Genomic DNA, 23978 nt, shown 5'->3' with positions numbered 1-23978 from the left:
TCATAAAAAACACATAAATTTTCTGTCGATGGCCATACCAACGTAATATCGCATAATACTGCATAATACCTTCATAATACTCTCTGTCGTTACATAAAAAATACAAAAATTTTCTGTCGATGGCCATACCAACGTAATATCGCATAATACTGCATAATACTGCATAATACTGCATAATACCTTCATAATTCATAAAAAATACATAAATTTTCTGTCGATGGCCATACCAACGTAATATCGCATAATACTGCATAATACCTTCATAATACTCTCTGTCGTTCCATAAAAAATACATATTTTTTCTGTCGATGGCCATACCAACGTAATATCGCATAATACTGCATAATACCTTCATAATACTCTCTATCGTTCCATAAAAAATACAAATTTTTTTTGTCGATGGCCATACCAACGTAATATCACAGAATACAGCATAATACCTTCATAATACTCTCAATCGTTCCATAATAATATTATATTTTTCTGTCAATAATCCATAACCAACGTAATATCGCATAATATTGCATATTACCCTTATAATACTCTCTATCGCTACATAACAAATGCATTTTTTTGTAGATAGGCTATAACCAACGTAATATGCCACATTATTCCGCAGTAGAAACAAGTGTTCTCCCTGGAAATGACGTATCAAAATTTCTAAAGTAGACCAATTAATGCAAAGTGATCACATATTGAAAAAAACAACAATTGAGGTTGAGTATACATCCATTTACCAATAGAAATGATATTATGGCAAAATACTCTTCTGCGAAATGATACATCAAAAGTCCTACATTAAAAGTCCTCAAGCACGCCAATCAAGAGAAGACTTTATACTTTAAACTAAACAAACACTGATGTTGAATACACGTCAATACACAAAGAGACACTATATTTTGGACAAGTACTTTGCCGCGATATAAAAAAATGAAAGTTCTAAAGCAGACTAATCAATGTGTAGACTTTACACTGTAATTGAACAAATATTGAGGTTGGATACACATCCATCCACCAATAGAAGTCATATTTGACTAAATACCCTCCAAGAAAATGACACATCAAAAGTCCCAAAGCAGACCAATCGAAGGAAAAACTATTCACTATAAACCAAACCAACACTGATGTTGGATAACAATCCATTCACAAATAGACACTATACTTTGGACGAATACGCTTTCGCGAAAAGATGAAGCACGCCAATCAAGAGAAGACTTTACGCCTTAAATTAAACATTCAGTGAGGTTGGGTGCACATCTATGCACCAATAGAAACAATATTCTGGACAAATACCCCCTCGCAAATGACACAGTAAAAGTCTTAAGCCGTTAGATTTGAGGAAAGATGTATAGTATGCACTAAAAAGGCGGTTTTGTTCTATATACACATGCAATAGAGACGACAGTGACAGCTTGGATAAGACTATTTAAAAAATGACCTAATAGATCTATTCAAATAAAGCCTCCCTAAACCAGTAAGTAAATGGGATATTCCACAATACATGGCTAAAAAACAACCTGGATGAAAGTAAAGGTCGAAATCCTAGCAGAAAAATTAAAAGAAGTCTGTAAATGTGAGACACATCCATACGTCATTTAAGGTAACACTTTTAGAAGTTGAGGTATGTGCAAAATAAGATCTGAGATATTTTAAAAGACCAATCAAAGAGAAAATTTTATACTTTACCCTGCACAAACACTTATGCTGGAAATACATCCATACACAAATAGAAACAATTTTATGGAGAAATACCCTCCCTGGAAATGACGCATCAACAGTCCTAAAGCAGACCAATCAATGCGAAAGCTTTACAATATAAACCAATCTGAGGGAACACGTTGCACTATAGAGGTATTGAGGTAGGATACAAATACATCCACTAATAGAACAGATATTTTGACAAAATACCAAAACTGCATTCTGGACAAATATTCTCTCGCGAAAAAACATATTAAAAGTCTTAAGGCAGACCAATCTGACGACAGACGTTATAGTATACACTGAACAAGCAGTAGTGCTTTATACCCATTGATTCATCTATAGAAACAATCTCTTGGACAATTACTCTTCTCTGAATAGCATGTTAGATGTCCTAAAGCAGACCAATCAAAGAAAGTGGTTGCAACCTTAACGGTTATTTTTATAGTATAAGACCACTGAGGTTGAATACATATCTATACACCAATAGAAAGATATGTTCCCATAATAGATGCTAAACAGCAGTTAGTATTCTGTACCCATCGATACAACACCAAAAACAATATTATAGACAAATGCCATCTCGTGAAATGACATATTAAAAGTCTCAAAGCATGTCGATCTTAGGGAAGTCGTCAAACAATACATTGAACAGACAGCAGTGTGCTATACCCACTCATACTTCATTAGAAGCGATTCTATGTTCATTCGAACTGACATTATTAGATGTCCTAAAACATGACAATCCGAGGGAAGACGATATACTATACATTAAACAAGTGGTATTATTCTATACTTATCCATACACCAAGAGATACGATGTTCTGGACAAATACCTTCCTGCGTAATGACACATCAAAGGTCCGAAACCAGACCAATACACTACACAATATAGAATCTTAGATCCTTTAAAAGGGCAAATAAATTCAAAGGAAAACCATCTTCTGGTCAGTAATAAAGCAGAAATGCTGGACCCATTCATAAGTCAATGAAAAGGAAATTTTGCGAGAATTTTTAGCTCCATTGAAATATTAGATGCCCTAGCAGAACAAGACAAATAAAATATATGTACGATACAGTAGACAAGCAGAGGTGGAATATACCCTTGCATACATCACTAGAAAGATACTTTTAAGAAATATCGCGCGCGAAGAAGATAACGTTCTAGCAGACCATTTGAAGTAAATCTTTACTTTTGCAAAAAGGCAAATCGGATACCCATTCATAGCTACATCACTAAAGAGATATTCTGCGAAAGTAACCAAACGCGGAAAAAAGTATTAAATGCTCAAGCACAATAATTTAGTGCCCTAACATCATAACTTCCCTTGTGTTAGGTTATAAATTATAAAACTTGGTATGGATGATATCTGTCACATGACAATTAAAAATCATGATTCAAATGCTGACTTTGTCAGAATTTCTTTGCGGACGTCAGCATTATTTCTCTTGCATTTGTGTAGCTTATGATAGATTTTTATTATTTTTTCTGTAAATATTGACAAAAATAATGTTAATTTTAATAATTATATAAACATTTTAGCTATTTTGGCTTACTTTAAGACCCTTCGTTTGAGGCGCCAACGCAGCAAATTTTATTCACATTTGAAAAGGGCAGTTTATTACTTTTTTTCTATTTCATGATAGATTGATGTTTACTTTTTCCATTTACAGTAACATAAATTTGTAAGGTTTAAACTTGACATATAGTTAGTTATAGTTACTTATAATAACTAAAAGAATATTTTTTACTTCAAAGAACTTTTTCCTACTTCAAAGAGAACTTTTTTACTTCAAAGGGGAAAATTTGTTATTGTTGCTTATTGAACATGTGTGATGATACTTCAGAGGGTTGATTGTAACAATAGTCAACGTAATTGGATCAATTATATGCAATTACGTCGTGTATAAAATGTAAAAACATATTTCACCCATATAATTGGAGTAATTATATGATCGTAAAAAGGTTAAATATATATGCACACCACCTGGCGAAATTGTCAAAAAGAGAATAAGAGCCCTGGGGGGTTGGATATCATATCTGAGAGCGCTAGGCCAACCAGAATGCCTAAAATCCCGTATTCCCCGCTTTGCAAAATCTAGACGATTAAAATAGAAGCGTCCGGTCACGTGGTCGATATAAGCCAATAAAAACGTCAGTCAAAGATTTTCACGATCCCGAACCTGCCCGAAATGCACTTTGTTGTATTATGCGGCCAGAAGGAAAAGAAAGGAACAGTCGAACAAGAAATAAATTATATAATATCAAAGAAGCATAAAAAAACAGTTCTTTTAAGAACTATTAAGAAGAATATAAAGTAAGTTTATAAACTATTTTTCTATCTGTAAGTCCCCTTCCATTTTTCGAGTTATAATAGCTAAGTAAGGAACTAAGAAATAAGGTTTATAATGCAAGTTTCACAAGTCGTAAATGTCAGATATAAAAACTAGCTAGTACGTAGGATAAAAAGCCTCTAATATATAATATAAAGTAACACACTATTCCTAAGTTATTTGTACAATGTGCTGTATAAGGGTTTTTTGTAAATATTATAAGCACAAGCACACAGAGGAATTTCATTGTTTACATTTTCAGCAGTATGCTCTTTTGACTTGGGTTATAAAATATGGGGGCTCTAGTCTATGTGAAGCAGTGTGATTATCAGTCCATTTTGTCACACAAAGGCATCAATTCAGACTTAATAAAAGTTTAAACCTCATTTTTTTATGGGAAGAAATCCACAGGAAAAACCTCTCTTCACCAAATCCTAGCATCTTTCTTCCTTCAACGCAAATGCCAGAGGCAAAAAGCTTACTGCTGAAAAGTAAACAAATGATGACAAAATCCATCTATTTACTAATACATTTACTAACATGCAGTTTTATAGGCATGGGCTTTACCAAATAAGGACGGGTGAGAAAAAATACAAATAAAAATTATATACAACTAAAAATCATTTTATTGGTTTTGGTAAAGTCACATAGCAGGACCATGAAATAGAAAGGTAAAAAAGGGTTTAAATGACTAAACTAAATAATGTATATAACCTGGAGAGAAAAATAGTTCATACCCATGATGGACTAATTACCCATAATTTCAACTACTGCTCACAGAGATGTGCCATCCAAGGTCTTTGTAATTTGCAATGACAATGGCAAAAAAAATACTGTCATGTCTTTTCTATGTTTTTTCAATGAATGAGTGAACGACAAAAATTACTACTTAATTATTATCTTTTTTGACGCAGGGATGTGAGGTGATTCAAAATCGTTTTTTATTATCCACTATATATAATTATATTAAGTTAATTTAAAACCAAGAGCTGTCTAAAATATTAAAGTCGAAACAGTTGTTTTCTAAATTCTTTTGTTTAATCACAATAGCACAATGACTCCTATTTTTTTCTCCTGTTTTTACTAGTGGCTTCAGGCAATTGCTTTTAATTAATTCTGATCACTACTGACTTTTAAACTGAGTTCTTTTTTTTGTTTTTATTATTGAGACTTCAATACTAATGAATAATACTGATATTTATTCCTTGCAATTTTTAGACAAAATTGTACTGATTATGCATATATTTTGCATGCTTCCCAAACAAATATTTTTCAGGCTTCCCATGTCTTTTTTCAACTTCGTCCCAAAGATTTTTTACCTCTATGATGAATGTCTCAGTGGCCAAGAGATCCTAAAACAATTTTTCTCAACCCTTTTTCAATTGTAAGACGTGTTAATTTTTCTGTAAAAACTTATCTGTTAAAAAAAGGACAAACATACATTACTGTTGGATGACTCAACTTAATTAGTTGTTCTACGGCAAAGTTGATAGTAGCTTACGGTCCTTCGGCAAATCATTGTAAATTAACATTCAACTAACAAAAAATAACATTGATTATGTTCTATACTCATTATATTTTCACAAAATGGGAAGGGGAAATTTTTTTTTTTCCTTTTTGTTTTTTATTATTTTTTTGTTTTCATTGGTCGGTCAGGCCCATAGAACAATTAAGTAAGTTGCAGTTGCCTTACCACAGAATTAACAGTATAATTGTAGTGTTGTCTATACTGTTTCTTGTTCTATTTAAAACAGGAAAGTAATTACGTGGTAAATCATATCATTTTACTAAGACCTAAAAAATCTTTCAAGGAAATTTATTATGGAAGCCTTACACTGCCTTTTTTATATTTGTGCTTTGATTGTCTGTCTCCTCATATTCACATTTGTCAAGGTACTTTTACAAGTGCACATTTTAGAGATGTAGGTTGGGAATTATAAGTTTATACAAAACAGCGTGTTTTCAAAACATATACCATTGGTAATTTTATGGCTTGGTGAATTTACAAATAAGAAGTCCCTATAACTTTGTGTGACTGCATGAGCTGAAAGAACCCAAAGACATGTAACAAGAATTCAATTGATTTTCCAGAGTATAGCTAAGTTACCTCCTAAAGCAATGCACAAACAAACTTTTGGCGGAAAATCAATTACCTTTTTTTACGTTTGTCACCACAAACGTGGATAAATTATATCACTGCAGAAAACACTAAAATATATTTAATAAAATGGCACTTTTCCTACCTTAAACTTTAATGTGCATTTACCAACTTTTTGCAGGCCTATCAATAATTCGCATAATTCTGAAATGAGAAACTAGCTGAGCCATTAATTGCTCCCCCAATTCCAAAAAAATTTTCTGGCTGAACAATATCAATTCATCTTACATGGAAATCAATGTTCCCTTTTTTATTATTTACAGAAAAAAAGAACCAAAATATATAAAAAAAGATAAAATAAAATAAATAAAAAAGACTGTGACCTTGAGGGAGCTATTTATTGCTCTGCTGTTATTTTCTTATTGATAGGCCTGTTTTTGTGTATTACTTTTATAGCTTTTATTTTATATAAATATAATATTTTTCCCTGATAAAAAGGGGGTAGCTAAAACATGTTTTTGTGTTTTGTTAAGGTGGCAATAACCCTTTTTTAGCTGTCCACATTTATTTATTTACTAAGTGTATTATTTATGCCTGTTTACATTTCCTAAAAATATAGGCCTCAATACATAATAAAATGATTTTAACTTGAAACCAAAATTGATGAGTCACCAGAAATTTCTATGTAAAAAATCCTTGTTTTTCAACGAGAATTTGTATTTTTTGTGACCTGGGAGCTTTTTCCTGCATTTTTATTTTTCATGTTGGAGACAAGTGGGGGACTACTAAACTTTTGAACCCCAAACACGAGAACTTAGTGTTTCAGCTAGGGACTCTCTCAGTATTAACTTTCTTGTCTCCGATAGCCGAAAAAATGTTGCAAAAATGAAATAAGTTTATTTTTATAGCATAACATGCTGTAAGAAAATATACAAAATGTAATTTTTATTTCAGAGGTTCTTAACCAGTTTTTCTGAACATAAAACGTAAGAAGTTAAATACAGTATACTGATTAAAGTTGTTTTCAAAAAAAATATGTTTGTTTCAAGCGAGTCATTTAGTAGTAAAATGTTGTTTCTTATTTTCTTTGTTTCGATGTGATGAAAACAAAGTTTAATGCAACTTTACTTAGGTTAATAATACTAATTGAACTATTTGCCATTATTGAAACTAAAAACTCTAAAAAAACATTTTGACTTTTAAATTTTGTCTGAATAAAATTTTTAAAGTAAAACAAAAATACTATCAAAAGTTAAAGCTTGTGCAGTGTAGCATAATGAAGATCGCCTAAATTCCTACATAATGCACTGTTTTTGTTATTAACGTTTCTTTTTAATAATTACTCATTTCTTTCTGTATAATTTGCAAGCACGCAGACTAAAGGGCCTGATACACTTGTATGATATCACTGAAATATATAATTTCTTATAATATAGCTTTAATATGTAGTTTTAATATGTATAATGTCAACACCTGGTATGTGTGTCATAACCTCATAATTTGCAGCATAGCTATAATATTTAAATAAAATCAAACCAATTTGATTTTAATAATATTGTTGGTAATATGGTTTTGAATGCCTTTTTGTTTGTGTGATGATATATCTATTATCTGCTAGCGTTGTTGTGGCAACGATGGTATGAAAGTATCACAATACAAGAAATTATAAGTATATTGTAGAAAAATTATAAATTTATTGTAAAATATATTTAATGATATTATACAGGTGTATCCTGGCCTTAGATTAAATTAATTATTATAAGTTTTAATTTAAAGAGGAATTGTTAAGGTATTTTGGTGAAAGATAATAGTAATATAGCTATAAAATCGTGACAAGTGTGTTATAACAGAAATATATAAATATATATAGTGTGAAAACAATTTTATGTAACTAATTATGTACAAAAGAAATTCTGACTGCCACCTTAAGTTCAAAAGTTTCATCAGCTAAATCCATATCTGAGTAACTTAAGTGACCTTGCCCCCGCGGATTGTTAGTTTTCTAAGAACCCCTAAGAACAAGGCTGGCAATACTTATTTGAGCATCATATCCCACCTAGGTTGATAGAGTATAGATAAGTAATTTTTAACAACCTGTTTGTTAAAAGGAGTTTTTAATTGTTAGTAAAAGTCATTAATTTGAGCGTTTTATGTAACAGATATGATAACGAAAATTATTGTTTTTGTTTTACATCCGCACAATTTAGGAGGAAACTAAAAACACTATTCAAAATATTTATTCTTTTGGAAAATTAAATTAGTAGGCTCAGAACAATCATTTCTTCTTGTTGTACTTTATCTTTCCGATATCGTCTGGTTTCGTCTCGCAATATTGTTTAAATTCAAGCTAAATTAACAAAAATTGTCTTAAGTAAGCAAATTAAAAAAAAAAAAAATCTTCCAAGATCAGTTTAATTTCGATACAGGAAAGACTCAATTCGTGTCAATTCCTTATATTGAGAGACATGATGATCCATAAGTCCAACTTGAAAAGCTAAAATGAACTAAATTGAAAATAGTTTATTTATTAATTCTATTTCATCTGGGTTTTATAAAAGCAACCTGTACGAGGTAGAAGTGATTTTTTTTAATTTTTAATTTATTTTTTTACTTGCTTAGCCAGTTGTAATGGCTGTTAGAACTTGGATCTTCTTGCTGAAATGAATGGTTTATTTTACTAAAAAACCTTGGATTAATCAGGGATCAAAATAAGAAATTTGAAAGGCAGGTGTGTAATCGACAGTATAAGGGAGCTTAACATGTTATCCATACAATTCAGTTCACTGGTGTGATTAATAACACATGGTGAGGAAAAAAAATTGTGCCCTGCGAACAGGATAAACAAACTAATAAACTAATACAAATAAAAGTTATATCCTGAAAGTAATAATTTGCGTGATTGAAAAAAAATATTAACAGTAAATTTCGAAAAATGGTGGAGATTGATCGAGTATGGAACAAACTCGCACTCCAAAGAAAGTATTTGTTGGGTGTGCTTCACTTCATTTTATTCCCAGAAACTTGAAAATTATAACTTAGAAAGAATAACAATTACTGACTGATCACCAGGGTAAGAATGAGAAAAGATGGTCAGTCATAACTCAAGTTTTGGTTGGTCATGACCGATGACTGGTAGTTATTTCGATTCCTGTTCATTGGCATAAAATTTCTGTTTGTCATTTTGTTTTTTATTTAAATAAGAGCTGTTAAATTGACTTATCTTCCTTGTTTTAAATATATAGTTTTCCCTGGTAAATTAAAAAATTATGAAAAGTTATTTTTATGTTGAACATTAAACTTTGGAAATGTTTAGTAGGTGTATAGCTGCCTTCTCTAAAAATATTAATGGTTCTTAAAGTTGTTTTTATTATCTTTAAAATTAACTTGACACTGTGCAACAGTAAACATCGGTAATGGAAACATGATCTCTTGGGATACTCCAAAAAAAATTAAAACAAAGCTATTTTATTAGTTGTAGAGCAATCTATATCCAAAAACTTTTTAGCTGAGAAGAGAAATTTTTTCATAACATGTAAAAACCTAATTCTAAAGTTCATTTATATTCAAAAGAGTTATTGTGGAGTATTAAACATATGGACCCTTGTCCCCAGGTTTTTTTGTCTTTTTGATATGAGAGAAGACAACGAAAAATACCTTGGTATGATTTAGTGATTTTTCGCCAATATATCGCCAGATTATGCGAACACGTTAATTTATGCGACTAACAAAAGCGGAACTCTAATTTATGTTCCAGAAAATATGCAAGAAAAATTATCTTGGTAACTGTAATAAGCGTCTTTCAATTTTTAAAAAATATGTTCCTTTTTTTAGCAGGTTACATAATACTTTAATATAGTTTAGCTAGCTAGTACCTAGCTAGGTAAACTCTATTAAAAAAAAACTCTGAAAACTTATGAAAATTGTAAGGTTTCAAATCAAATTTATGAAAAGATTTTTTATTTTTGTGGTGTTTTGAACCATGAAAAAAACAAAGAATTAAAGAGAAGGATATATATGTAGACAGCTTCAGATATCATAAAAGCTTCCCTTAGACATTCCGTTACGTAAAACAGCAGAACCATTACAGGATATTTTATAGAATTATTTTTGCAAGAACTAATTATACAAAACATTTTTAATTTCAATAAGTCCTAATAAATAAGCTTATGCCACATCGTGCAGAAAGTCTGTAAGATTGGTAGCTCGCCTTCTAAAAGTTTTGTTTACTTACTGTTTGCATTGTTCGTTGATAAGATGTCTTGTTATAATGACGAAAATTACATAACCTTTACAAAGCTACAGCCATATATAATATATTTTATCGCTTTTTTTACATTCTTTTCGCCAAAAATTCAGTAAAAAATCTTTCTTACTTTTTATATAAAAACTTTGATTGCACGACATTTTTTTAAGTCATTTTTTGTTTGAATTCTTTCTTTTTTAAAGACGGGATTCTATGAAAACTAACTTTTTTACATTTCTCCGATCGATTGGTTAAATACATACAAAAACAAACAATTTAAATGTAAACTATAAGTTTATATTTAATATATATATACTCTCCAACTTTCTGCACAATGTGTCGTCATTATTTATAATCAGGTCCAGTCTTAATGAAATCGCGCATGTCTGTTTTTTTATGAGAAAAAAAATAAATATGCGAAGGCTAGTACAACAATTTTAAATAAGGAAACAAGTTAAGTAAGCTGTTTTTTATTTCTTATGCTTTTTCGAGTACGTATAAAAGGAAAAAGAAAAAAGTGATTTTCACTGGAGTTCCCCTTTAACAAAATTGAGGAGCTTTGATAGTGGTGATTCAAAATAAACAATATAAAAACTATAAAAAAATAACCAAATGTTAAAATTTTTTTCAGATGATTTGAGAAGAAAAATCAGGACATTTAAGGAAAATTTAGGTGACCTTTTGAAATCAGCATCTTTTTAAGTTGTGAGTGGGTTGATTTTACCTGCCTCTGCATAAATACGGTTAAGGTATATATTATTGAAATTCATAGATTTCCCCTTTTCTTCTTTTTCTTGAAGAAATTCATTAATTTAAGTAAGTATTTGGTAAATTTTTGAAAAAGGGTCCCCATAAGTATATATATTTGTAAGATTTATTTTTGTGGCGCCATAGATTAGTGGTTATAGCTCTCGTACTCTGTGCGAGAGACCGGGGTTCGATTCCTCTTGACGGCGATTCAACATGGGCGAGTGAATGTTACCATAGCCCTGGGTTAACCCAAGCCATGTGAGGGAAATTGGGAAGATGGCACACTGTGTGGGTCTGCGTAGCTCAAAATGAGGCCAAATATATTATTGCATTGAAACACCATGCCTAAAACAAATCACGACTGGTTTACTTATATAATATATTATATAATACCGAATAACATGAAAACGAGATTACTTATAAGCGAATTTTAAGTTTGCAGCGAAGTAGTGCAAACATGGTTTGTTTACTTGCCATATTTGCCAAGTTAATTTGTCATACAGATTGTTATAACCATTTGGTGATAATATGGGATAATAGTATGCATCACTGGGCCATTCTAATGCTTTTGTGTATTATTCTTGGTGTTAAATGAGCTAGGTGTTAGCTAGATTTGAATATAATGATATGGGTAGCTAGCTAGTTGGCTTGTTGACTTGTTCCAAACAAACGTAAAATTTGAAGCTGTTTACAAAAATTGGTGATGTTGCTGGTATATATCCTGTGTCTCCAGTGTACCTTTTTTTTAAACAACATCTGTGAAAAAAACATTAGCCAGGATTACATAACTCACATTTTACACATTTGTGATTTCAGAATTAGTATACTAATTTAATTTGGTGGGGAATGTTGGACTTTAAACTTTCCTTGGAATGTTCTTGCTTATTTGTGTCACATTTTAGGCCTCTATCATAGATTATATTTGGTAAAAAAAATTGTTAAAAATTCCAAAATATAAGGTTGACAAAAGGGATGATATCCTAATTCTTAAATTTTGTATTCAGAGAGTTACCATCTTGGTATTTTTCAGGCAAATGAAATCGTCCAGTGATTTCACTCAGTCAAAAACATTTTTCCTTAAGAGGATCACTTCACGAAACAATTTAAAAATTGTTGCTTGAAAAAAAATAACTCTATGGTTACTGACGTACTGAGTAAAAAAAAAATTTCTCTAAAATTTTGTCCACGGAATGCTTGTCATATCGAACTTTAACAAATGAAAACAATGTGAGTTTTTTTTGTGGGGTCAAAAACAAAAAAGAATGCCATGGAGATTATTTTCTGTAAATAAACAATTTGAACAATTCTGCAAGATTAATTTTCAAGATTTCATGAAAGAAACCAAAATATATTAGGACCTGGCTTTTACGAACATTGAGACTGAGATTTTGCCAAAAATTAAGCACGTTCGCAGCTGAAATCCAGACTTTAAAAAGAGTTTACTTTTTTATATATATACACAGATTTATGATAATCTCTATACTCTATCAATTCATATTACTTATAAACTGTAAGTTTAAGGTTAAGGCATGAATATACAAAAAAGATGTGATATTTTAAAATGCTTTTAATTCACCAAAACTTTATTTTGATATATTAATGTATATATTTTTAGAAAGCCTATATGATTACCTATATTTATTTATTAAGAAAAAATAAATTTTGAAGGTTTAATAGACACAAAAAAATTACCCCTCTCCTACAAATGCAATCTCTTTTACAAAACTACTAATTTCTGAAGTTTGCTGTTTGCTTTTTTGTGATCACAAGACATTGATCTAAAAATGCTTTTTTAATTTTTTCTTATTGTTTTTTACTTTTGGAGTTATTTAGTATTAAAATTTTTTCCACAATTTTTAACCTCCAATTGTCAGAATACTCATCATAACTTGCGTTCTACTCATTCTCTCAAGAAGAAGAAAAAAGCTTTTTAAAGTATAAAATTTCTGTAAGAAACTTAAAAGCTCTTTCACAGTGTTAAATTTTTAAGAGAGTATCACTTACATTTTAAATCTCTTTTACAAAACTATAAAGGATGTGGGATGGAAAGCACGCTTCTGCATAATAATTGATCACTATGGTAACGACTATTTGTATGGGCTTTTTTGACCCTTGTAAGTATGGGGGGGGGCATAAAGTGCCTGCGGGCTGTAACTTTTGTTCAGTTTGGTTTTAAGTGACAAAACTTGGCACAAAGAAGCATCAATATGTTGTGACTTAATTAGTGACAAAATATTTAAGTTGATATGTCATCACAGGAAGTAATGACATCATAATGAGACAATGGTTGAAGAAAATATGTCTTTCTTGGAAATTCTTGTTTTTTATTTTTTTTAAAAACTATTTACAGTACTAGTCATTAAGAAAGTAATATAAGAATGTAAGATATTATCAGCAACATTAACAGGTGGTATAAAGACAAAGGCTTTCTCTAAGGAGAAAATGGAAATCGATCAGAATTCAAATCATCAAGAATTTTTTTTAAAAAATTATATTTGTGAACCTTAGTTTTAGTAACTCATGGAATAAAACTTAAACAATAAAAATAGAGAAATAGGAAATTAGTAGCGTGTAGTAGAGCGTAGTAGAATGTATTTCTCTGTAGTAAAGCGTATTTTTCTGTAGTAGAGTGTAGTAGCCTGTAGTAGAGCGTATTTCTCTGTAGTAAAGAGGCGTTCATAATGGTCTCGCACTATATACAAACGAAAAATTATCGTGACATCTTCGCACAAAGAGATTCTTATCAGTACATCACTTGTAGTTGGTAGATAAGCAAGGGATGATGGCAGATACGCCGGTGGTCATCATAATATCAGAGACAAAGAAACAAATTTAGCAGACACGCCTAAATATTCATTTTCAATTTCACATCCTGTGTTTTACTGCGCTTACCCAACGAGACATGATCCGTTTGTGTGAGCCTTAGAGAATACATTACAAGCAATGTATGTCCGAAATACCATGAGTGTTCACTATTATGCTTTGTATTCATACATCAATCGTCAATTCCTCACAAGTTACTTTGGGGATATTAATTTTGCTCTTGATTGTTGAATGTCTAGTTGCGGTTTTATGAAAGAATAGTCGAAATTTCTATCTTTGAGCTGGAACGTGAACAACCAGTGTGTAATGTCATCCATACTTCATAATTTTCAAGTGCAGAAATTGTTACTTTAAAATTGCTCTACCATGTTTAGTATTTGCGAAAACACTACAAAAGTCTTCATGGAAAAAATAAATGAAGCCTTTTCAATGTAGTTTATATGTTCAAACGCGATTCATGATAGCCGTTCACTGGGTGAAGCAAAACTAATTTGGATATGTTTACATCCTACAAAGAGCTTTTTCTCAGTAAATCAAGTGTAGTTGGCAGATAAACAAGGCGTAAACGTTGATTTGCCAGTGTTCATCATAATATCACATACAAAGAAGCAAATTTAGGAGACCCGCCTAAATATTCCTTTTCAATTTCACATTTTGTGTTCTTCTGCGCTCACCCAACGAGTTCGAAATACCCTCAATGCTCAATGAACAAATACAACTGGTAAACGAGACGGAAGACAACCCATTTATCCCAGATGCCGAGGAAATGATTGATGCGGCTCCCTTAGAGACGATCGTAGACAAGGACGAAGAAGGCAATAGTGATATTGAGATCGATTAGTGTTTGTTTTTATTATACTTTAGAAATATATGTTGTGTTTATTAAAATTGTTGTTTTTATTTTTAGCACACTAAGACTTTTGTATAATTTTATAAGTCCCCTCCCATTTAACCCCCCGCCACGCCCCTCCCGAATAAGCCCTGTCCCCCAAAACCCATTTTGACAAATAAGCCCCCAGGGGCCTAATCGATCATTAATGGTAGACGTAATAGATCTTTCACGGTTGCGCAAAGCATTCTGGGTAATCACTATGACAAAATACAACACCGCTGCTAGCAGGGATGCGAAGTTTATGTGGTGGCGTGGTTTTCCTGTTTATACAAGTTAATTTTTAATCAATTCTTATATATTTTACACAAAAAAATTAATTAAAAAAGCTAAAAAGTTAAATCAAGTGAGCTTGATGGCTTCGGTTGAAGATATTAAATGTTTGCAGAATTTTTTAGAACTTTCTATGGCTGAACTTCAATTTTTCCTTTCCCAGCGTGGGCTTCCAACATCTGGATCACATGGAACGTTGGCTGTAAGAGCTCTGATTGCTCATGAGCAAAAAGTAGAAGTAAAAGCCACTGCTGAACATACAATTTGCTTCTGCGTAACATGCGAAAAGACATTTGATTCAGACGAAGAGCTGACTTGGAATGTTTGGAAGGGTAAGTCGGTTTAAAATAACTGAAACAAATACCCTTTTTGGTTGGTTCGTTTTTACCGTAATTTCGAACGTTTTCTTCTCCCTTTAAAATTTGAACTGTACATTCTAATTTAAGTAGTTGTGGATTAAAATTTGCCATACACTCAATTATAGTGCCGTATTTTTCCTGCGCGCAGAAATTGAGGTAACTTTTCTGATTAGTTTGTTTACATTTTTACCTCCATTTCTGCGTGCGCATCGGGCATTACATAATCACTTAGATGCGTGCGCAAGTAAATATCAGGACTGTGATTCCATGTATTGGTATTCCATCTAATCATGTGCAAAATTTGATTGTTGTTTTAAAGATGAGAATAGATTTCAGCTATAAAATGGCTACTGACCGGTTTTGATTCTGCCCTGTAAAATACAAAGCCATTTGTCAGGGGCACAGACCTCACAAGCTTGGTCTGTACTTTTGAGCCAGGTTTTGTATTTCACAGTACGTTATCAAAACCGGTCAGTATTTGTTTATTAATGATTAGGCAGACGTCACAAATATTTGGTGTTAGAGTCACCCGACTGACCCTAATTTTTGATCGAAATTTTTGATATACTGAGTCGGAAAAACTAAAATGACAAAAAATATTATACGCTTGTTGTCTCTCCACAGCGATTGCAGCGATTGTTGTGCTTCGCTTTAAAATGTGAAAAGTGTTCACGCGGAAACTGCCGGAGATGCCAAAGTTATCATTAAATATCGGCGATTTAATGGCGCGCGTTAATGGCTGGATGGTTGGATAAAATTTTTTGAAATTTTGAGTTATCATTCGCCGATCTACCGACCGACTCTATTTTTGGTGCTCAAATGACTCTAACACCCGATATTTGTGACGTCCGCCTTATGTAATTTGGATGCCAGCTATCGTTCAAAGTGTTTCCACTCTTTGAAGGCTTGAAATGCATAAAGAACTGTCAATTCTGAATTCCAGCTTGTATTGAGGCTTTCGGTGGTAAAGTAGCTGTATATTTATTTTTACTATAAAGCCAATGTTTAGCTAGCTACTAATAAAAAGCCTGTAATTAGTAAGTTAAAAAGAACACCCACTGTGCTGAATGATAAAAGATAAATGGGCTGTGGTATTTCTTTTGAATAAACTTCACTTCTTTTATTCTGAACTTCTGGTAACCAATTAAACCGGGGCTATGGTAACATTCAGATTCACTCACCCATGTTGAATCTCCATCAAGAGGAATCGAGCCCCGGTCAGAGTACGAGAGCTATAACCACTAATCTACGGCCCCACAAGTAACCTCGAGATTTCCTCCTTTACACAAACCAGGGTTTCAAATAACCTGGAAAATACTTAAACTTGAAGTATAGACCTATATTTTGAAATTTTAACCCCCCCTGACGGTTTTTTTTTAATAACTCCTGATTGCTTTGTTATATGGCTATGATACTTACTGAGTTTTAACATTTATCTATTAGACACCTGCATGCTAATTTTTTAGGTCCCATACCTTTCAGAGGCTTTGATATTGGCCATTACTCGAAACTACCCCTAAAAATCTCTATGAAATCCTTATAATGGGGAAAATATAATAACTCCTGTTAGGATTATCCTTAGAACTTGAAACTTGCAACACAACTTTGTTTTATCAAGAAGAATCATTTGGAATAATTTGAACACGTGACTAATTCGATTTCCCGATTTTGTCGGATTTTACCCGAAAATCGGAAAAAACGGATTTTCTGGAAATTTTTGGCAATTTTTTATCCGATCCATGTAAAAACCGGAAGATATGTTAAATAACTTTTATTTAGCTTTCAGAAACTTCAAACAGAATGTAAAAATTCGCTCTAGAACAAAAGTAATTATATTTCAAGCAGATAGTGGCATTTTAAAATCGGAATCCGCCCCCCCCAGTCATAGTTTGTGCGAAAAACCCCGGACCGAATAGGGTTAAAACAGATGATCATTCCAATTTATTTTTAAAAAAATTATAATTTGTTAGGATTTGTGCGTTTAATGTTTACAAAATCAAGATTTTTAATTTTAAAAATGTTACCACAAGATTTTTAGTTCCGTAAATTCTCAGTGATCTGCTGTTATAGGACCAAAAAATAACTTTTTGAGGAAAATGATGATAATAGGTATAATTTACATATAAAAATTGATTCTTTCCAGTATACAATTTCTGGCAACAATAACTTGCGCTGTTGATTGTCATAATACTTATTACTGCCATTCATTGGAAAGCCATGCTATTAATAGTACACATTAACTGTGGAAATTTCCTATTAAAAAGTTTAAATTGGTGTTTTTTTTTTCAATTATCTGCTGAATATAATTTTATAAAAAGATTAAAAAATAATTTTTTGAGGAAAACGTTAGTTTTTAAAATCTGATGTGGTGGAAAAGTAGGCCAGGGTTGATTTTTTATATAAAGAGAATATTTTTTTAAATATAATTTCCACCAACATGAAATGCAGCTAATTCCATACTGAATACATGTTCTGAAAGAGCTGGCACATTTATATTTATTTTTGAAAAAAAGAGACAGTGTACGTCATCTATTCAAAGATATCTGAGTTAAGCATATAATTATATTTCTGTAGCCTGAGCTAGATTGAATTTTGTTAATTATTTTGAGTAAGCTTATTTTTTAAAGAAAGACAAATAGTGCTGTGTGTTCACTTAGTAGTAGGAATACTTTTTGCCACTTGAAATACAATTGATCTGAAGATATTTTTTGTCTTGTATGAAAGAAATTTGGACAATACTTTAAGGCAAAAACTTCTATTGTTCTTTGCTCACGTGATCATTATTGGGAAATCTTTTCTTCTTTAATGTTAGATGTGGCCATGCTGGCTTTATGCATATTGGTTGATTTTAATTCGGGTTGCACTGAAAAATTATTATATAAAAAACTCAATTTTAATATCTCAAAGAAAACTTAGTTAAAGGAGCACTCCAGTGAAAAAAAAATATTTAAAAAAAAATGTTATATAAAACATAGAATCGGATAATTCTCTTCATGAGAAAGACTTTACAAAGCTACAGCCACTCGACTTCGAACCTCTTCTGTCTCACAAGGGAGAAATTAATAATGATGCAAAGTGATGAGGTGTCTTTTACTGGCTCAAGCAACGTTCTTAGCAAAATATTTATTTTTTTTAAGAAATAAATATACTTAATCGCTTTTTTTAACATTCTTTTCGTCAAAAAACTTTATCATTTGCTTCATTAAAAAATCTTTTATACTTTACAAGCCAATTTATTTTTTTTTACAGTTCAGCAATATTTTTCCTCTGCACGCGCTTTTTTTGCGCACAAATGTAAACAAATTTTATGTAACGTTAAAATTTTCTCCGTGATGGAGTACCATTGAAATGCGTGATATAAAATCAAATATGTTCGGGCTAGATAAGTTGGTAAAACGGGGTATTATTATTGTATAAATAAAAATCAATCTTATGATTATGGTAAGTCATAAATGTGTTGCAGAAGCTACTGACTTACAAGTGGTTGTTTTGACAAAGCTGTTTTAGAAACTGCATTATCAGCATTACATGCAGCCATTATAAAGTTACAAAGATTGAAGAAAATGGGTACATTTACCTCCTGAAAATACTTGGCATGTCCTTCCATCAAAAAAGCTTCTTTTTTGAAAAACAAAGAATAGAAACTTGAGCGCTACGAAAGATACATGTGTAACTAGAAAGCTTTTTTGTCGGTGTTTGTATTGGAAATTCGTATAATGTTCTCTTATTTAATATAAAAATGTACAAAACGTTATTTGGTTGAGTTCTGTGGATATAAGTACAAATATTGAGATAAGAAGAAATGAGAAACTTTAATCGCGTTCACTAGCTAAAATGGCATTTTTACAAAGTAGCAGAGTATCTTAATATGGAAGTTTATTTCCTGCAGATATCTTTTAAAAGAACTATCTGTGAAGTGCGCCAACCAAATATAAAAACTTTGATCGCTTGGTAGATCACCTGCACAACGTATTTTGTTTAGCCGTTTTTGAGTTCTATTTTTTTCACAGACGGGATTCTGTGAAAACTTACTTCTTTACACTTCTCTGATCGATCGGTACATAGAAACACAGAGCAACTAACCATTTTTTAAAGATTTAAACGTAAATTACATACAAAAAGCGATTTAATGTAAGCTGTATTTATAGGTCTTAACATGCGCTCGCTTAAACTTTCTGCACGATGTGATGTCATTATTTATAATCGGGTCCGGTCCGTAATGAAATCGCGCCTGTCTGTTTTTTATGAGAAAAAAATTGAATATGCGAAGGCTTGTACAACAATTTTAAATAAGAAAAACAAGTAAAGTAAGTTTTTTTTTGATTTCTTATGCTTTTCTGAGTACGTATAAAACAAACAAAAAAAAGAAAAGTGATTTTTACTGGAGTTCCCCTTTAACTAGGCTAGACATGTCTGAAATCTGTACAATACTTGTTAAACTGAGACAGTGTAGAGATACTGCTAACTTGGTACCATAATTATTCAAATAAGTAGTCAAATTTTTATTCAGTATATTGACTTTCAGGAGGGATGTTATATGTACAGGTAATATTGCCAGTTGAAATACCCCTAAGTTGAAGTATATCCCTCTTTTCAGTCAGCTAATTTCCTACCTCAAGGCTTTATTGCGACTTATGCTGAAAAATTGAATAAGCAATTTCTGAAACTTTTACATCCTGTTTTAATTTATAACAGTCGTGGAGTGGTGGAATTAGTTTTACAGTGTAATGATTTTAAAAACTAGATAAATTTCTGTTGTTTTAATTTAATGATGATGCGCAATGTTTTTTGTTCACAACTCTTCTCGGGATTTTTCTGTTCTAATTTATACTTTGCTTTTTATGTTAATCAATTTGGTGGTAATTTTTGCTGTTTTTTTTGTTTGTTTTTTTGTATTTCTAATGCAGGTAAAACCAAAAAAAACTTTGATGAAAATGATTCTTGGAAGAGTGGGACAAGGAAGTTTTCTGGTAACAAAATTAGTTTTGTGTAAATACTGATACTATGTGTGACCTTTTGTATTTCTGTGTTATGTTATTTAAAAAATATTTCCATTGTTGTAAAACCATGAAAGTTATTGGTTCGAATCCAATCCATCTTTAAAAGGTGGTAGTTCAAATGGAAGAACAACATGGTGTGTAATTAGTTTCATACTGCAACAAACAATAATGCAAATCAATTCAAAAAATTTTACAAACAAATGTTTCAAAAAAAGAGGTAACTATAAGAAAAGAAATGAAAGAAGGAAATTTTTTAATTTACTCGGGATATACGTTCAGTTATTCAGGTTTTGCTGAGCTATAACTACAATCATGTTCATAAATTATTGGAAAAACGGCTTTTGAGGCTTTTTTCAGAGTTTCCCCCCTCTCCCCCAACAGTCAGTGTTGATTTTGTGTTGATTTGTGCCCCAAAATACTGCCGGCGACTCTGGAAAAGACCTCCAACCAACACTGAAGAGTGGGGGGAGGGGGAAAGTGGTTTTTCCAAAACTATTATGAACATGATTGTAGTTGCCATGTGAAAATCAAATCCAATAAGTAAAATTTAGTTAAAAAAATAATTTTTTGAGGAAACTAATTTATCACACCGCAGTTTGTAACATGTAATTGGTAATAATGTAATAATGTAATTGGTTCAAGAAGCTTGAAAGGTGGATATATTTTGGATAAGGTAGAAGATTGGATTAATGAATTAAAGATGCTGAGTAAAATTGCTAAAACAGAGTCGCAAGGGACATAAAGTTGTTTTATCAGTGGCTGGCTACAAGCATAAATTAACATACTGTATGCGAACATACCACACATATATAATTATTGGAAGAAGTACTCGTAGTTATTAATTCGAATTAATACCAGCACTGACGGGAGGTATTAAAGTAAACAATAACGAGAGACAACTGCTGTCACTCCCGGTTAAACTTGGTCGTCTTACGAATATTCTAAAACTTATCACAAATAACTGAATATCTTGGTAAACAAATAAAAAAACAGACTCGACAATATGAAGAAGATCCAGAACTGAAACAAAAGAAAAAACAATCAAACAAAATAAATTGCTAAGATTAGTGTCATTCTTGATCATGTCAGAAGTGAAATGTGTAAGCAGGAAATCAGACTGAACGATATCAACCAGGAAGCAGTGTATCTAGTTGACTGACTACCTTCAAGGAACGAGAGATACACAATTAACAAGCTATGCTTCTGGGCTCAGATTCGAATTTCAAGTTCACAATTGATCATGCTTTGTCATGCAAATAATGTGGCTTCCTTTCGCTTAGACAATGAAATCCGTAATGTCACTGGGATGTAACTAAAAGAGGTTTGTCATGATGTACGCATTGAACCGTGTCTACAACAGTTACCTGGTGAGCCATTGAGCCAGTGGACAGCGAATGTTTCTCAGGAATCGAGAGTTATGTATGCACAAGAGGCTTTTGGAACACTGGTCAAATGGCATTTTTAGATGCGAAGGTGTGCTACCAAAAGCATATGATGTAAATAAAAAGGAAAAAAAGAAAAATTACAATAAACTTATTTTGCAAGTAGAGCATGAAACTTTAACGCCACTAGCGATATCCGTGTGTGGCGGAATGGGTCGCGTGTGTCGAAAGTTCTATACTCGGCTTTCCGAAATGATTTCTGAAAAGCGTAAACAACATTTTTTAAAACTTTCGGCATGGATATGACGTAACATTTGTTTTGCGCTTATCAAGTCTATATGCATATGTGTTCGAGGAAGTCGATCAGTCTTTTCATCTAACCTTGTCGCATCTCTGTCAGTGGATCCTAAAGTAGTTCTGCTACCTTTATATATCATACTTATGTCGACATCAACTGAATAGCATTTTTCTTTTAATAAAGCGGCGATATTTCGGTATAGAAAAATTATAACAAATTATTTTATTAAAATGTATGTACAGTTGACTCTCTCTAATCCGAATCTCAAGGGGGATAATTCTCTTTCAGATTACAGAGAGTCGGATAGTAGAAAGTAGATTACGAGAGTTTCTTAAGGAAAATCGACGCTGATTTTTAATTTGTTCGGATTATAGTTAAAGATTCGGATAATAGAGATTCGGATTGGAGAGAGTCAACTGTATATACGTTTTAATTAAATATAATGTTCAAAAAAGGACCATAATTTTTTTGTAACATACTGTGTGCTTCTATGCTACCTTCGTGTAGTATGGATGGAGCATGATGACGGGTCTATTCAGAGCAATACGCTAACTATCTTGTGAAATGCCTTAGTCTATTAGAATTACTAAAACCTTTTAGAAATAACTCAACAAATTTTACTGTTTTGCAAAAAAAAAAAAAATGCTAGAGTACTATTTCTTTTTAGGAGTCAAAATATACCCAATATTAGCTAAATCAAATTCTATTCATACTATTATTACCTAATAGCTATTTTCAACCGGTTATTATGAGAAAGTCGTAGCGTTCAATGGCTAGAGAGCCTTAAGAACGGGCCTAGGACAGCAGAATATAACTTAACTTCGTAGCAACCATAACAGTCATAACTCAATTTTATTTAGCTAGTTACACTATATTAATAACTATGTCCCTCCAATAGTTTTTCTAACAGCTACGAACAAAAAAAATCCATATACATTTTTATCATTTTTGTCATAAGGTTTTAGTTTTAAAAATATTGAAAGTTCAAAATCACATTACCCTGCTTCCTATGAACAGCAAAAAAAACATATGATACACACAAGTATTTTTCTAAAATATCGTTTTTATTTGTGTATGGATAGTTATTCAACTCTACTGCTTGTTTCAATATCTCTCTTTTGATAGATGTATGGATAGGTGTCCCACATTTCTTCATTTTTACTGCGTCGAATAAAGTATTCCGTGAATTGAGCTGTTAGAACATCTAAGGTTGGCGTGCTAAATATTTTAATTCGCGCGAAGGGTAAGATCAAAAAATGCGTTTTTCAAATGATGCATGTATATTGATAAAATCTCTATTTTTATAAGGTATGGATGGATCTCTCATTTGATTGGTTGTTTACTGAGTAGAACTAATTTTGTATACACAGGTCTGCTAGGACATGCTGTATGTTTTTCCGCCTGAAGGTATTTTGCAAAATATCCTATTAATATTGTATGGTGGTATGGATCGGTCCCCCTTGTTCCTGCTTCTTACTGAGTGGAATAAAGTCTTCCCGTGAATTTACATGCTAGGACATCCGATATTATCGCGCGTGATTGTTATCGGAGTGGAATGAAGTGTTTTTAGACATATATGGTAGGGTCTTTTTCTTGATTGCTTCTTTGTGGTGTAGAATAAAGTTTCGCTTTTGATTCGCTTACTAGCTAAATCTCCTTTTTAGTAGTGTATGGATGGATATCTAACATTATATTCAGCGTGAAAGGCAACTTCCAAAATTCTCATTTCAAATGATGTATGGATAGGTCTAACACTCCCGTGCCTGTTTTCTGAGTGGAATAAAGTCTTTTCTCGAATTGGCCGACCAAGAGATTTAATACTTCACCTTTC

At 31.9% G+C, this 23978-nt stretch overlaps 1 long non-coding RNA gene across 1 annotated transcript; it reads left to right on the top strand.

Annotated features, from left to right (window-relative positions):
• Positions 1 to 3909: 3909 nt before the first annotated feature.
• LOC130629017 (uncharacterized) lies at positions 3910 to 22764 on the top strand. The gene is made up of 2 exons (XR_008981889.1): positions 3910 to 4016; positions 15272 to 22764. It is a non-coding gene; the product is annotated as an uncharacterized LOC130629017 (long non-coding RNA).
• The last annotated feature ends 1214 nt before the right edge of the window (positions 22765 to 23978 follow it).

The sequence above is a fragment of the Hydractinia symbiolongicarpus genome, chromosome 15, assembly GCF_029227915.1.
Source record: "Hydractinia symbiolongicarpus strain clone_291-10 chromosome 15, HSymV2.1, whole genome shotgun sequence".
Taxonomy (NCBI): Eukaryota; Metazoa; Cnidaria; class Hydrozoa; order Anthoathecata; family Hydractiniidae; genus Hydractinia; species Hydractinia symbiolongicarpus.
Note: the sequence above shows the minus strand (reverse complement) of the source record. Positions and strands in the feature narration are given on the sequence as shown.